This window comes from Macaca fascicularis, chromosome 1 (assembly GCF_037993035.2).
Source record: "Macaca fascicularis isolate 582-1 chromosome 1, T2T-MFA8v1.1".
NCBI classification, from domain to species: Eukaryota; Metazoa; Chordata; class Mammalia; order Primates; family Cercopithecidae; genus Macaca; species Macaca fascicularis.
In genome coordinates this window covers 13,814,277-13,832,094 of record NC_088375.1, presented here as the reverse complement: position 1 = coordinate 13,832,094, position 17,818 = coordinate 13,814,277, and the positions used below count along the sequence as shown (strand labels likewise).

Genomic DNA, 17,818 nt, shown 5'->3' with positions numbered 1-17,818 from the left:
AAAAAAGAAGACTCTTATTTACAGTTAAGTGTTCTATTTTCAACCAAAACTTTTCTAATCCTAGAGGAGTCTAACAATCCAGCATCTTGAATAGAAATTACCATTAATTTCTGTACCAGTTATTAGCAATGCAGTATCTTAACAGCCTTGAAAGATACATTTATTCAATTCGACAATAATTACCAAAATTAAAAACACACAACCTTGGCCCCAGGAATAAACCGCCAAATTCATTCAATAGATATACTTGGACATGTGTGAGATAACATTCAAAGTTATTCATCACAGATGCAAGTCAGTAGGTCTGGACAAAAGTCTAGCTAAATTCAAAGTGACATAATAAATTACAATTCTGGAAGGGAATTCAATGTATCACTTACTTCAAATAGTAAATTAACTCAAAGTTCGGGAGCTATAAAAGAAAATACTGATAAATTTAACATTAAAAAATTGCTCAATGGCCAAAAAAAATACACAAAGCGAACAAATCAAAATATAAATGACAAAGTCTACAAAAAGTTATTTATAATTCATAACACTAAAGAGCATATCTCTCATATATAAAGAACATCTAAAATCACTAATTTTTTTTAAAGACCAACCATTCAGGCCAGGCAAAGTGGCTCACTCCTGTAGTTCCAACACTTTGGGAGGCCGAGGTGGGTGATGTGCTTGAGCCCAGGAGTTCAAGACCAGCCTGGGCAACATACAAAAAAATTTAAAAATTAACCGGCATTGTAGCATGTGCCTGTAGTCTCAGGTACTCAGGAGGTTGAGGTGGGAGGACCACTTGAGCCTGGGAGGTTCAAGGCTGCAGTAAGCCATTATTGCACCACTGCACTCCAGCCTGGGGGACAGGAAGGAAATAAACGACAAAAAAAAAAAAAAAAACAGCCAACCATTCAGCAGAAAAATGGGCATATGACATAAAAGGATATTTCATATAAAAAGAATTACAATGGACTCTTAAACACTTGAAAAGATGCTCATACTCATTCACAAACTTGATGTAAAATCTACTAAATAAAAACAATTCAAAACACCATTTTCCGCATACACCCGTAGTCCCAACTACTCGGGAGGCTGAGGCAGAAGAACTGCTTGAACCTGGGAGATAGAGGTTGCAGTGTGCCCCTATCATGCCACTAACTCCCTCCAGCCTGGACAATACAGTGAGACTCTATCTCCAAAAAAATCAAAAAAAAAAAAAAAAAAACCCACACCATTTTTCACTACCAGATTGGCAAAAACTCAGAAATTCAGAAGTCTAGTGATGTACATGGCAGGTAAGGTATGGGAAAATATTAGCCCTCATATTGCTGGGGAGAATGTAAATCTGTATAACCTGAATGGGAAACTATTATAAAAATAAAAAATGCAGGCCGGGCAGATCACAGGTCAGGAGTTCAAGACTAACTTGGCCAAGATGGTGACACCTGTTTCCACTAAAAATACAAAAATTAGCGGGGCATGGTCGTGCACGCCTGTAATCCCAGCTACTCGGGAGGCTGAGGCAGGAGAATTGCTTGAACCAGGGAGGCAGAGGTTGCAGCGAGCCAAGACGACACAACCTGGGCGACAAAATGAGATTCCATCACCAAAAAAAAAAAAAAGCACATATGCTTTAATCAGTAACCCTTCTCTTGGGAATTAACCCTACAGATACTCTTACAGATGTATGAAATAATATATGTACAAAGTTATCTCATCTCAGACCTGCCTGTAAAAGCAAAAGGTCAAAAACAACCTAAATGTCCAAAAATAGGGGTGTGGCTAAATAAATTATGTTACATCATAAATCTTATACATCTGTCCTACACAGAACTGCAAAAACAAGTGAGGAAACTGGTTGTTTGCAGCTGGAGATGGGCATGAAAGACCAGAGACGAGGAGACAACTTTTTAAGGATTATAGAACTATTCTTAAACTGGACTGTGGTGATGGGCGCACAACCCTAGACGTTTACAAAAATTCTGTTGACAGCCAGGTGTGGGGGCTCACGCCTATAATCCCAGAGCTTCAGGAGGCCAAGTGGCAGTATCTCTTGACAGGAGGCGTTCAAGAACAGCCTAGGCAACACAGCGATACTGTGTCTGTACAAACAACAAATTTTTTTTAATTAGCTGGGCATAGTAGCACACACCTGCATTCCGAGCTACTCAGGAGGCTGAGGCTGGAGGATTGCTTGAGCCCAGAGTTTGAGGTTAACACTGAGCTATGATCGTGCTACTGCGCGACAGAGTAAGAATTTGTTTCTAAAAAAAGAAAATAGCCCAGGCATGGTGGCTCACGCCTATAATCCCAGCACTTTGGGAGGTTGAGGTGGGCGGATCACCAGGTCAGGAGATCGAGACCATCCTGGCTAACACGATGAAACCCCATCTCTACTAAAAATATATATTTTTTAAATTAGCTGGGCGTAGTGGCGGGTACCTATAGTCCCAGCTACCTCAGGAGGCTGAGGCAAGAGAATGGTGTGAACTTGGAAGGCAGAGGTTGCAGTGAGCCAAGATCATGCCACTGCACTCCAGCCTAGGCGACAGAGCCAGATTCCGTCTCAAAAAAATAATAATAATAAAATAAATAAATAAAATAAAAATGTAATTAAAATGAATTTAAAATTCCTTGATTTTTACACTTACAATGGTTTAATTTTTTTTGGTGTGTGAGTTATAGCTCAATAAAAGTTGTTAATAAGAACACACAAGGCTAGGCGTGGTGGCTCACACCTGTTAATTCTAGCACTTTGGGAGGCTGAGGTGGGCAGATCACTTGAGACCAGGAGTTTGAGACCAGCCTGGCCAATGTGGCGAAACCACGTCTCTACTAAAAAATAGAAAAAATACTAAAAAATAGCCTGGGTGACATAGCGAGACCGTCTCAAAAAAGCAAAAACAAACAAAAAAACACCTACAAATGAGGGGATCTCTATGTACTAGTAACACAAACATCTCCCAGATGTGTTAAGTGACAAAATTTAAAAGTGCAGAACAGTATGTATAATTTAAAAGTTGAAAGTAAAGGGTAGGGGAGATAGGGGAGTAAGACAGCAAACTTGTGTTTGCTTTTCTGTGTGTGGAAACAATACACAGAAAACAATGACTATACAGAAAGAAGGGAAATTCAACGAATGGAGGTAAAAGGTAGGATGAAAGGGTTTTTACTACATTCTTTTATATGTATTTTTTAAAACTTTCAGCCATATGCTTGAATATGCAAAAAATTAAACTAGAATAGATATTTGGACTTTAATAATACAGATATACCTTATAATGTAAGTTGTCTGCTTCTTCATTTTGTTACATATTATATTTCATATAATTTTGCAATCATCCTGATTGTCCCCAAGAGTCTGCCTTTGTGAATAATTGTACCTACAGAAACTTTGCATCCTCAATATTCTGGGAACAGTTCCAGTTTTAAATATTCAATTCCAATGTTACTGATTTATAAATTAATAAAGGTTCTTAGAAATTCCAAGTTTTGAATGGGTGCAGTGGCTCATGCCTGTAATCCCAGCACTTTGGGAGGCTAAGGCAGGTGGATCATTTGAGGTCAGGCGTTCAAGACCAGCCTGACCAACATGGTGAAACCCCATCTCTACTAAAAATACAAAACAAGTAGCCAGTTGTGGTGGTTCATGCCTGTAATCCCAGCTACTTGGAAGGCTGAGGCAGGAGGAATGCTTGAACCTGGGAGGAGAAGGTTGCAGTGAGTCGAGATCACGCCACTGCACTCCAGCCTGGGGGACAGGGTGAGACTGCATCTCAAAAAAAAAAAAAAAAAAAAAAAATCCAAATTTTCCATCTACAGTGATTATCTGGAAAATGTACCCCCAAAAAATCTTTTTTTCAATCACATGACCAAATTAAAGGTTGGGTAAAGTAAAACTCATCCAAAATATGCATAAAACTTCAAATTTAACTTTTTTGATAACTAACAAGATAAAGTTATAGATCTACCTTTATGTAACAGTAACAGAATAGGAACAACATGGACCCCAAAGTCTCTGCTGAGCAGAAAACTAGAAATGACTAGAAATAATACTGACAGAAGAGAAAAGCTAAAGTAGAACTACATAGCCAAGAAAAAAGCTCCAAGGGAAGGTTGTGGATTCAAATGAATACATAGATAGCTCTTCTAAGACTCCACAATACATTCCTCATTCCTATACAGCTATACTACCTACAGGGCAGCAAATCTAAGATCCACAAAAATCAGAGCTCCTGTTTTATTAACTGCTCCCCTTGTGCCAAGTATTATGCTTTAGTAATCTCATGTAATCTCAGCAACACTATGACATAGGTGTTGCTATCCTCAGTACCAAAGCACAGTAACTAAACACCAACATCACACAAACGTCAAAGTTAATGCCAAAAAAAATATGCTACGAGAGGATTTCCACTTTTCCTCTCTTATTTTTTACTATATTTTAAATGCCAAACTTCTACAAGTAAAAAAATTTTATATAATGAAGTAGTACATGCTCATTTTAAAAACGAAACATTGTAATTTCACAAAATAGACTTTAAACATTTTCTATACTGTCACCCACTAGAAATAATCACTATTAACTTGTTACAGGTCTTTCTAGACCTTTTCTTAAAAGCATTAACAGTTGATGTGCCAAGTCAGTACAATTATCTACTTATACTATATATGTAAATGTGAGGTAAAATGTCTACCTATAGATAGTATAAACTGTAAGCAAAAGCAAACTGTTGCCCAAACCTAGGTTAAGTCAAATTTGGGTTTAACTATATAGAATATTCTAAAAAGCACAGAAACCAAAAGAAAATGAAAGAGAAGGTGGAACGATGAAAGCAGGAAAGGGCCAAATATGGTCTAGCAACCCAACTCAACAGTACAGCCAGTTTGTCACTACCTACCTACTTAAGAGCTGATTCTAACATCTATTTCCATGGTAACCAGGCATTAAGCAAAATATATATATATACCAGACTTTTAGGAAAAGATTCCTTTCTCCTTCACCAGAAAAATGCCTGGTTTGGCAAAGTTGAGCAACATAATCTGGAAGTCTGACTTTATGTCAGAAATTTCGCTATATTAGCCTGTAAAACATCTTAAAATAGTTATTAACTAATTGGAGGGGTGGACTACAAGGAGCAAAACTGATCATCTGCAGACATCATAATCTCAGTTTCTAAAATTGGAGTTCCAGTTGCCTTCTAATGACATACAATATGCTCAAAACCCAGTAAAATGTTTAAAATTCTAAAATGCAATATATAAACAAGAATTAATTACTGACATCTAGTACCATCTGGCCACCTGGAAAATTTATAGTGGACTTTCAAATCTGAACCTTTCAAAATTAATGTAAGCATAAATTAAATTTTAAGTAAAAACATACAGTAAAATAATACCTCTTTAGTTACTGATAGGATAGGGGCAGAATAATGATATGCAAACCAGTAGCATCTTTTCTTTTTCTCTTTTTTTTTTTTTTTTGAGACAGAGTCTCACTGTTGCCCAGGCTGGAGTGCAGAGGTGTGATCTCAGCTCACTGCAACCTCCACCACCCCGGTTGAAGCCTCCTAAGTAGCTGGGATTGCCGGCGCTTGCTACCACACCCAGCTGATTTTTGTATTTTTAGTAGAGATGGGGTTTCACCATGTTGGCCAGGCTGGTCTTGAACTCCTGACCTCAGTTATCTGCCCGCCTCAGCCTCCTAAATTGCTGGGGTTACAGGCACAAGCCACTGTGCCCAGCCATATCTTTTTAAAAAGATGCTCAACATTTTGAAACCATGTAAATATTTTACATCAAAAAAATTGAAAAGGAAAAAACAGCACTCCTTAGAAACGAAAACCAAACTGAAGTAAATGTTCTATTTTCAACTGCTGACATAAATACACAGAGAGAATTATTATTTCAAGTACCTTAAATATTAATATTTATTTAAAATATTATTTTTCATTAAAATTTATAAGTTTTTCATTTAAAAAGTATTCTGAGCTTACATCCCTACTGGAATACAGCCTAAGGACATAAACAGACAGACAAAGGAATCTCAAACTACATTACGATATTGTTATCTCAAAGCTAATATGTATTATATGTATAATATAATGTTAATGTTGTTAGGAACCAACATTTTTAGCATAAGATAAAAAATGATATAGGCCGGGCATGGTGGCTTACGCCTGTAATCCCACCACTTTGGGAGGCTTGAGGTCAAGAGTTCGAGACCAGCCTGGCCAACATGGTGAAACCCAGTCTCTAATAATAACACAAAAATTAGCCAGGCATAGTGGCTCGTACCTGTAATCCCAGCTACTTGGGAGGCTAAGGCAGGAGAACTGCTTGAACCTGGGAGGCAGAGGTTGTAGTGAGCCGAGATCATGCCACTGCACTCTAGCCTGGGCGACAAAGCGAGATCCCATCTCAATTAAAAAAAAAAAAAAAAAAGGCTGGGCACGGTGGCTCACGCCTGTAATCCCAGCACTTTGGGAGGCCAAGGCAGGCGGATCAGAAGGTCAGGAGTTCGGGACCAGCCTGGCCAACATAGTGAATCCCCGACTCTACTAAAAATACAAAAATTAGCAGGCGTGGCAGAGGATGCCTGTAATCCCAGCTACTCGGGAGGCTGAGGCAGGGGAATCGCTTGAACCTGGGAGGCGGAGGTTATGGTGAGCCAAGATGGTGCCACTGCACTCCAGCCTGGGCAACAGAGCGAGACTCCGTCTCAAAAAAAAAAAAAAAGGACACAACTATAAAAGAAGTTACATGGCTGTGCTCATCAAGAAAGCATCACAGGCCAAGAAGGAAGTCCCTGCTCTCCCAACGTCCAAAGGCTCTGAACACTGAAACAGCAGTGATGAACGGTATCCGTACCCACAGCCACACAAAAAAAGAGAAGATCTTCACCTCACCCACCTAAGGACAGCCCAAGACACTGCTGCTGTTCTGGAGGCAGCCCAAATATCCTTGGAAGAGTGGCCCAGTCCAGGGAAACAAGCTTGACCACTATGCTATCAAGTTTCCCCTGACCACTGAGTCAGCCATGAAAAGAACAGAAAGTCAACAACATTCTTATGTTCACTGTGGATGTCAAGGCCAACAAACACCAGATCAAACAGGCTAAGAAAAAGCTCTGTGGCACTGACATAGCCAAGATCAACACCCTGATCAGGCCTGATGGAAAGAAGATCCATGTTCTACTGGTTCCTGATTATGATGATGTTGCCAACAAAATTGGGATCATCTAAAGTGAACCCAGCTGGCTAACACTAAATAGACATATTTTTCACCAAAAAATAAGTAAATAAATCACAAAATAAACAAAACCTCTGTAATTTTTCATGAAAACTGGAAATATCAGTATGAATTGAAAATTTATTCTTCCCATTTTTTTTGAGAGGGGGTCTCACTCTATCACCCAGACTAGGGTGCAGTGGCACAATCTCAACTCAGATGACCTGCCCAAGTAGTTGGGACTATAGGCACACACCACCATGCCTGGCTAACTTTTTTTTTGTAGAGACAGGGTTTTGCCATGTTGCCCAGGCTAGTCTTGAATTCCTGGGCTCAAGTGATCCGCCCACCTCAGCCTCCCAGAGTGCTGAGATTACAGGAGTGAGCCACCACACCCAGCCGTAATTTACTCATCTTTTTTTTTTTTTTTTTTTTTTTGAGATGGAGTCTCGCTCTGTCGCCCAGGCTGGAGTGCAGTGGCCGGATCTCAGCTCACTGCAAGCTTCACCTCCCGGGTTTATGCCATTCTCCTGCCTCAGCCTCCTGAGTAGCTGGGACTACAGGCGCCCGCCACCTCACCCGGCTAGCTTTTTGTATTTTTTAGTAGAGACGGGGTTTCACTGTGTTAGCCAGGATGGTCTCGATCTCCTGACCTCGTGATCTGCCTGTCTCGGCCTCCCAAAGTGCTGGGATTACAGGCTTGAGCCACCGCTCAGCCCATAATTTACTCTTTCTAATACAAAAAAAGATGGGAGGGGAGGGGAGGGGAGGGGGGGAAGGGAGAAAGTACTTCCTGTATCTAAATACTAAAAAACCCTATAAGTCATGACCAACCCAGTAGCAATGAGCACCTGTAACACCCTTATTGTGATCTCTAAAAACCATTTCCCACTTGAGAAAACCAGGGCTCCTTGTTCTTTTCTTTTTTTATATATATTTGATGTCATTAATGTCTCAGCAACGAGGGTTCCTTAAAGAAATAGCTGAGTCCAGATGTGGAGCAGGAAATGTACAAAGTGAACCTGATACTCCTTGTGCCAGAAAGAGAGTAAGTTATTGAAAACTGATGGGACAATATTCAAAAGAATACAAAAGAACCCATCTGAAGGGGTTCCAATTGGCCAAAGATGAGACAAATGAAACATGAAAAACAGCAACTACAATGGATTAAAACACATCACATACATAAAAATCCATAACACAAAAATAATAAAAGAAAGAAAAAAATTTACTGGTCATTTTAGTGGGTTCCTAGGACATCAACTCATTATTATAAAAACTGGCAAAACGAGGTGGGAGAGGAATTAAATTTTTATGGCCTGCACTTCTAGATTTTAAAGACATTAAATACATGGAATAAAAGTTTTCTTTACAGAAGAATTTCAACTAATAAATGTAGGAGTGATACAATTCAAAAATCACCATTTTGCAATCCTTATGTAATGGATCTAGTCAACAATCCTCAGATGTTGTTAAAACCTTTGTGTGGGGCCGGGCGCGGTGGCTCAAGCCTGTAATCCCAGCACTTTGGGAGGCCGAGACGGGCAGATCACTAGGTCAGGAGATCGAGACCATCCTGGCTAACATGGTGAAACCCCGTCACTACTAAAAAATACAAAAAACTAGCCAGGCGAGGTGGCAGGCGCCTGTAGTCCCAGCTACTTGGGAGGCTGAGGCAGGAGAATGGCGTAAACCCGGGAGACGGAGCTTGCAGTGAGCTGAGATCCGGCCACTGCACTCTAGCCCGGGCGACAGAGCGAGACTCTGTTTCAAAAAAAAAATTAAAAAATTAAAAAATAAATAAAACCTTTGTGTGAAAGTTGGTAAGTACTTAATAAAGGATAGATCAAACCAACATAATCTAAAACCACTGACCAATCCTAGCAATACTGAAAGGGAACCAACCTCATGATGCTAAGTAAAAGAATACAGCACCTCTTATAAAGAATGCTCACCAAAAAAAAATACCCTCCAGAACGAATGATCAGTTTACAGGAAATTACAGGAGTTAAACCAAACCACAAAGATGTAATCAGCCAAACAGAATGTGGGAAATTCTACAGGTTAACAGTTGCTTCATCAAATAAAGGGCATGAAAAGGAAGGAGATTTAAAAGACCATTTACAACTGTATCTTCCAACTGCAGTGTGAAGACTTTATTTGGGTCCTAATGTAAACAAACAAATTGCAAAAGACATTTTAGAGACAGTCAGGCTAATCTGAACATGTTCTTGCTACCAAATGCCATTAAGGAATTACTGCTAATGTTATTAATTGTGACAATGGTAGGATAGTTGTACTGTGAAAGGAAAGTCCAAGTGTGTCAGAGACACATGCTGAAATACATATGGGGGAAATGATATCTGGGATTTGCTTTAAAATGCCACATGGTGAGGGAGAAAGGCGAGAAGAGGGGCTGCAGAGTGAAACAGATAATACCAAGATGGCAAAATACTGGCAACTGGTGAGGCTAGGCCATAAATATGTAAAATATCAGTGAACTTTATTTTTGTATGTTGCAAATTTCCATAGTTTTAAAGCTGTATCACCAGCATGTTTGTTACCATGAAGTGTATACGTCTCTAATCATTTATTTTTACTAGTCTCCAGAATTAACAGCACTAAATTTTCCAAAAATTAAAAAATGTCTCAACTTACATATTTAATCTAGAAATCAATTACTGTATCACATCATATCCATATATATGAAAATGACTATCTGCATTATAAAGTCACTGTGCTTATCCACAGTTAAATATTTGTTTAGCAGAACTGTATTTACATAGTTACAGTGTTTCATTATACTTCAATTTTATTTGAGATCTTCATTTTACTTAATTAGAACCCCGTATCTCTTTCATCAACACCTAATCACAGTTAATACTACAATCAGAACAATTTAAGTTATAACTCAAGGGGAACAGAGATGGGGAACCAAACCACACTGTTAATGTTTGCCATAAAGGCTGGCTTCAATCCATGCACAGAGGCATTTCATTCATTAAAAACTGCAGTCTCAGCCCAGCACAGTGGCACACACCCGTAATCCTCCTGTAAAGCTACTTGGGAGGCAGAGGCAAGAGGATGGCTTGAACCCAGGAATTCCAAGCCAGCCTAGACAACAAAGTGAGACGCGACGTCAAAAAAAAAAAGCAGTCTTATTCTAAGTCTCTCATTGTACTTTCTAGAGCCACCTTAAAGTGTGACCCTAACACAAGTTCATGTACATAAGAAGCTTTTTGGTGTTTTCCTAAGGGATAAACTGCGGTTTGGTTTGGTTTTTTATTGAGACACAGTCTTGCCCTGTCACCCAGGCTGGAGTGCAATGGCACAATCTTGGCTCACTGCAACCTCCACCTCCCGGGTTCAAACGGTTCTCCTGCTTCAGCTGCCCAAGTAGCTGGGATTACCACCACGCTCAGCTATTTTTTGTAATTTTAGTAGAGACGGGGTTTCAGCATGTTGGCCAGGCTGGTCTCAAACTCCTGACCTCGTGATCTGCCCGCCTCGGCCTCCCTAAGTGCTCAGATTAAAGGCGTGAGCCACTGTGCCCGGCCTAAACTGTGTTTTTTAATTATCTGAAGGTTTAATACCTGAAGAAATAACAAATGCTAAGAGTTCAGCCTAATCAAAAATTAACACCAGCCTCTAAGGTATAAGAGAGTTATTTACTCATAGAACCAAATGCTTCTTGCCTATCAGTGTTTAATGGTATCATTTGAGATCTGAATCCCGGCACTGGTTTTTAAAAGTGGAGCAGTTCTCTGGAAAAGAACTCTGGATTATGAGTCAGGAGATCCAAGTGAGGGAGTTGGTCTATGCCAGAGTTTGAATTCATAATTCTTATTCATTGGTGGTTAGCTGCTTGAAGCAGTAGTACTATCTTGCAAAGGATTCTAAAGCTTCATTTAGAAGCAACCAGTGTTTAAATGTATGATGCAAAAAATATAGAACTAAAAAAGAGTGTAGCTTCCTGGATATCTTTTTATTGTCACAGAAGTAATTTAAGTATTTAGTACTGTTCTTAAATATTCAAATGGGTTCCTGAAACACTGTCCCTCTCCCCGCATGTTACTCTACCCTAGATCCCCCATAAAAGAAACCCAGAAAAACTACTGGTGGGAGAGGTACTTTTCATTTGCTTTTTCATTGGTTATTTCACAACCAATAAGCGGTGTGACTGTTAGAGAAACAGGCTCTGGGCCAGGCACAGTGGCTCATACCTGTAATTCCAGCACTTTGGGAAGCTGAGGCAGGCAAACCACTTGAGGTCAGGAGTTCAAGACCACCCTGGTCAACATGGCAAAATCCCGTCTCTATCAAAAAATACAAAATTTAGTCAGCTGGGGTGGTGGGTGCCTGTAATCCCAGCTACTCAGGAGGCTGAGGCACAAGAACCGCTTGAAGCCAGGAGGTGGGGGTTGCAGTGAGCCGAGATCATGCCACTGCACTCCAGCCTGGGCGACAGAATGAGAGTGTCTTTAAAAAAAAAAAAAAGAAAAGAAAAGAAAAGAAAAACAGACTCTAGAGGTTAGAACTGAGTTCAACTCTATGCTCTATAACTTTCTCTGGTCCTCATTTTCCCTATCTGTAAACAGGGAAAAGAAAAGTATTCTCATAGTGCTATCGCGAAGATTAAATGAGATATCTGTGCTTAGAAGACAACATAACACATACAAAGCAGTACTCAATAAACTATCATTTTTAATTATTACTATTATTACTATATTTAGCTTATTCTACATTAAAGATGCCTTGCAAGGAGAAAAAAGGAACTACAAGAATACTTCTTTTTTTTTGTGAGACAGAGTCTCGCTCCGTCACCAGGCTGGAGTGCAGTGGCATGATCTCAGCTCACTGCAACCTCCGCCTCCCGGGTTCAAGTGATTCTCCTGCCCCAGCCTCCCGAGTAGCTAGGACTACAGGTGCACGCCACCACGCCCAACTAATTTTTTTGGTGTGTATTTTTAGTAGATTCAGGGTTTCACTATATTGGCCAGGATGGTCTCGATCTCTTTGACCTCATGATCCACCTGCCTCGGCCTCCCAAAGTGCTGGGATTTAGGCATGGGCCACCGCGCCCGGCCAACAACACATTTTTTTAAGTATTCTTTTTTTATTATTATTATTAATATACAGACAGGGTCTCACTGTTTTCCAGGCTGGTCTTGAATTCCTGGGCTCAAACAATCTTCTTGCCTCAGCCTCCCAAAGTGCTGGGATTACAGGCATGAGCCACCACACCCAGTCGAATCTACTTTTTCTACTGTAAATTTTATGAAATCTAAATACAGAACAAGTATCTCTGCTAAAAATTTAGTGCCCAGTATGGTGGTTCATGCCTGTTATCTGAGCACTTTTGGAGGCCAAGGCAGGAGAACTGCTTGAGCCCAGGAGTTTGAGACCAGCCTGGGCAACACAGTGAAACCCTGTCTTTACAAAAAAAACCACAAAAAATGAGCCAAGCGTGCTGGCACACACTTGTAGTCCTAACTACTTGGGACACTGAGATGGGAAGATCGTTAGAGCCTAGAAAGTCAAGGTTGCAGTGAGCCGTGATCACACCACTGTACTCCAAATGGCAAGAGTGAGACCCTCTTTTTTTTCTTTTTTTGAGGCAGGGTGGCCTTGCTCTGGTCCAGGCTAGGGTGCGATGGTGCAATCTCAGCTCACTGCAACTTCCCTCCACCTCCCAGGCTCAAGCAATCCTCTCAACTCAGCTCCCGGAGTAGCTGGGACCACCGGTGCCCAACACCATGCCTAGCTAACTCTTTTTTTTTTTTTTTTTTTTTGAGACAGAGCCTCGCTCTTATCACCCAGGCTGGAGTGCAGTGGCCTGATCTCAGCTCACTGCAACGTCTGCCTCCCAAGTTCAAGTGATTATCCTGCCTCAGTCTCCCAAGTAACTGCGATTACAGGTGCCTTCTACCACACTCAGCTCATTTTTGTATTTTTAGTAGACGGGGGTTCCACCATGTTGGCCAGGTTGGTCTCGAACTCCTGACCTCACGTGATCCGTCCACCTCAGCCTCCCAAAGTGCTAGGAGTACAGGTGTGGGCCACCGCGCCTGGCCAACTAACTCTTTTATATTTTTAATAGAAACAGGGTTTTGCCATGTTGCCCAAGCTGGTCTCAAACTCCTGAGCTCAAGTGACCCACCCACCTCGGCTTTCCCAAAGTGCTGGTATTACACGCATAAGCCACCGTGTCTGGCTGACTCTGTCTCAAAATACGCAAAAAAAAAAAAAAAAAAAGAAAAAAAAAAAGATCAAAGAAACAAGGAAGAGGAAGGGAAGGGGAAGGGGAAAGAAATGGGGAGGGGGAGGGGGCGGGGGGGGAGGGAAGGGAGGAGGGAGGGAGGGGGAGGGAAGGGAGGAGGGAGGGAGGGAGGAAGGGAGGGAGGGAAGGAAGGAAGGGGTAAGTGAAGAGGAAAGAGAAGGGGAAAGGGAAGGGGAAGAGAAGGAGGGGAGGGGAGGGGAGGGGAGGGAAGGGGAAGAGAAGGAGGGGAGGGGAGGGGAGGGGAGGGGAGGGAAGGGGAAGGGAGGGGAGGGAAGGGGAGGGGAGGGGAGGGAAGGGGAGGGGAGGGGAGGGGAGGGAGTGGGGAGAGAAAGACAGAAAGACAGAAATAACTTAGTATCCAAATTAAGACATGCCACAGGTATAAATATACACCAGATTTCAAAGATATAGTATGAAAAAAAGTAAAATATCTCAATAATTTTGATATCATTACATGTTGAAATAAGAATGTTTTGGATATGCGGGTCAAATTAAACATTATTATAATGAATTTCAGCACCTGTTTCTTTTTATTTACTTAATACAGCTATTATAAAACTTAAAATTACACATGGCTTACATTGTACTCCTACTGATAACACTGCTCTAACAATATACGTTAGCACTTGAATACCTGCCCACTGCTTATCCTTTCTCTTGTCATTACTAATAACTGCTGTGGGTCACTTAGTAGACACCATGCTAAATGCTTTACATGGATTACCTCATTCAATCCTTCCAAAGTAGGAGGTACATTTTATTATTGTCCTCATTTCACACAAGATTAAAAATTTAAGCATCACAGAAGGTTACGTTATTTGCTTAACGTCACAAGGCAGTAAATTAATAGTGCCAGGAGCAAAATTCAGTTTGATTTGAGAGTTTATTTTCTTCTTTTTTTCTTTTTTTGAGACAGAGTCTTGCTCTGTCGCCCAGGCTGGAGTGCAGTGGCAGGATCTCAACTCACTGCAAGCTCCGCCTCCCAGGTTCTTACCATTCTCCTGATTCAGCCTCCCGAGTAGCTGGGACTACAGGTGCCCGCCACCACGCGCGGCTAAGTTTTTGTATTTTTAGTAGAGACGGGGTTTCACTGTGTTAGCGAGGATGGTCTCGATCTCCTGACCTCGTGATCCGCCCGCCTTGGCCTCCCAGAGTGCTGGGATTACAGGCGTGAGCCACCGCACCCAGCCAGAGAGTTTATATTCTTAACCAATGAGGCTGTACTATCTTCCACCCAAAACTTGTATTCCTGAATTTTATGTTATGTAAAGACACTGCCCCCAAAACAAATATTTTCTAGTGGTTCTAAAAGCCAGTCCTTTTTTAAATTAAAAACCAGGGGTGGAAAAAAAGAAAAGCAAAGCAAAAAACAAAGCCTACACAATTTGACTCCAAGAACGAAGATTAGGCTGGACACAGTAGCTCACTCCTATAATCCAGCACTTTGGGAGGCCAAGGCAAGAGGATCATTTGAGGCCAGAAGTTTGAGACCAGCCTTGGCAACATAGTGAGATCCCATCTCTACAAAAAAAACAAGAAACAGCCAGGCATGGTGGCACATGTCTGTAATGTCAGCTATTTAATACTTGGGACACTAAAGTGGGAGGATCACTTGAGCCCAGGAGGTCGAGGTTGCAGTGAGCTATGATCATGCCACTGCACTGCAGCCTGCAGAACACAGCGAGACCCTGTCTAAAATATAATAAAATGTAAAAAGAACAAAGATTAACCAAAGCTATATGAATCTGACTTCTAAAACTTAGGTGCACAGGTAATAAGCACTCTTTTATCATAACACAATGCACACTAACTATACTAAATACATATTCTAAATTATTAGAAATTGGTAATTTGGAGACATTTAGTAAAGTGGTTCGTCCCTGACTCTACAATATATTACAGGTATTATTTTTTGGCATGTATAAACCAAACATAAGTATTTTACATGCATCATCATATTTAATAACAAAGCAAGCCATGAAGTAAACGTTATTAGACACATTTCTCATATACTGAAAATAAAACTCAAAGAAGTAAATTGCCTAAGCCAGACACAGTGGCTCACACCCATAATCACAGCACTTTGGGAGACTGCGGTGGAGTCCAGGAGTTTGAGACCAGCATGGCAACATGGTGAAACCCTGCCTCTACAAAAAACTCACTAGGCGTGGTGGCACACACCTGTAGTCTCGACTACTTGGGAGGCTGAGGTGGGAGGATCACTTGAGCCTGGGAGGTGGAGGTTGCAGTGAGCCAAAAAATACCATCTGAGTACATACAAAACAATCTTAAGTGTGATTTAAAACTACAATTACTCAAGGTCCCTTTTCATTATTTTCTATAGCAATCCTTTGGAAAATCATTTTAAACATAAAAGCTGCCTACTTAAAAAGTGAACTGTATCTTACAGATTAAGACAGATTCAAACCATAAAACAAATTAGAGTTAAGGAGCACTCATCTGTTTTTCCACCATTGTGCTATAAATCATCTCTATCCTCATCATGCAAAGGTCTGGAAAGGCTGAATTCTAAAACAAACATCTGCCTTTAGAAGAGTCAGGCATTCAAACTGGAGTTTATGAAACCCAGTGGTTACCTTGGAGACTACCTATCACGACAAGCATATACCTAGCAGATAAGATCAAGCAGAAAGCATCTGCTAATTAAGTGTATTCTATGCATGGCCTGTTTGTATTAGCATATAATTTCCATCTTCATAACATTTCTTTGTGGTAAATAGTAAATACTAATCTCATTTTACAGCCAGGCCTAAAAGGCTAAATCATTTAGGCAGAATGCACTCCCCCCTCCTCAAAATGACCACATCCGAATCGAAAATATGTGAAAATGTTATCAAGGGGAAATTTAAAGCTGCAGATGGAATCAGAGTTGCTAATTAGTTGACCTTGAAAGGGGCAGATTAGCTTGTCTTATCTGGGTGAGCCCAATGTAAACACAAGAATACTTCTAAGTGAAAGGAGGAGGCAGGAGAGGTAGTGTCAGAGACAGATTTGAAGACAGTAGGCTACTGGCTTCGAAAATAGGAGAGAGAGACCAGACGCAAAGGAGGAAATACAGCCTCTAGAAGCTGGAAAAGGCAAGGGAACAATTCTCCCCTAGAGCCTGCAGAAGAAATGCCCAGTGAGACCCATGTCAGACCTCTGACTTCCGGATTTGTACAAAACTCCTCCCTCTCAATACACACATAAACACACACATACACTCACAACTAACCACTCACACAGTATTTGGCACTTCTAAATGTTCTGTGTACTAAGAAAACTAGATATTCAAGTAAAGATATATAGTAAATAACAGGCAGAAACAGCATTAATATTAGTAGGAGCTCTGATTTGGAGTAGTTTAGGTTTAAATCCTTACTATGTCACTTACTAGTGGCATGACCTTAGTTAGGTAAGTTACATAATCTCTCTCGGCCTTAAGTTTTTCATCTGTAAAATAAGAATATATATATGTACTTCTCAGGGTATTTTGAGAATTAAAATTTTAAATAGGCCAGGCATGGTGACTCATGCCTATAATCCCAACACTTTGGGAGGCGGAGGCAGGGGGATCACTTGAACCTGGGAGTTCAAGATCAGCCTAGGCAACATAGTGAGACCCTGTCTCTATGCAAAAAGTTAAAAATTAGTCAGGCATGGTGGTGGACACCTGTACTCCCAGCTACTCAGGAGGCTAAGGTGAGAGGATCACCTGGGCTCGGGAGGTCAAGGCTACAGTGAGCCATGGTCACGCTACTATATTCCTGCCCAGGCAACAGAGCAAGAAACTTTGTCTTCAAATAAGAAAAAAAAAAAAAAAAAGACTGACACATACTAAGCACTGAATAAGCAGTGGCAAAATTATCATACGATAATAACAAAAATGATGATAATTATGGCATAAAGAACATGACCAGGAAAGAGGCTAGTGTGATAAATATTTTAATGCTATTTCAGAACAAGACAAGACTGATGTCAGTTAGTTTGAGATAAATGGGATGTTACTTTAGCAATAAAAGACAAATTTAGAAATCACATGCCTACTAAAAAATAAGATTGTGCTGGGTGGGCACGGTGGCTCATTTTGGGAGGCTGAGGCGGGCAGATTACGAGGTCAGAAGATTGAGACTATCCTGGCTAACACAGTGAAACCCCATCTCTACTAAAAATACAAAAAATTACCCAGGCGTGGTGGCACGCACCTGTAGTCCCAGCTACCCAGCTACTTGGGAGGCTGAGGCAGGAGAATCACTTGAACCTGGAAGGCGGAGACTGCAGTGAGCCGAGATCATACCACTGCACTCCAGTCTGGGCAAC

At 40.9% G+C, this 17,818-nt stretch overlaps 1 protein-coding gene across 11 annotated transcripts in view; it reads right to left on the bottom strand.

Annotated features, from left to right (window-relative positions):
- ARID4B (AT-rich interaction domain 4B) overlaps nt 1-17,818 on the bottom strand; it is a 167,294-nt gene that overhangs the window by 128,070 nt on the left and 21,406 nt on the right. Inside the window, exon 3 of one of the 11 annotated variants that reach the window (XM_074040681.1) lies at nt 11,442-11,534. The exons of the other annotated variants lie outside the window; for them this stretch is intronic. The gene's annotated coding sequence lies outside the window, so the exon portion shown is untranslated. The remainder of the gene's footprint in view (nt 1-11,441; nt 11,535-17,818) is intronic. 11 annotated transcript variants of the gene reach the window in all.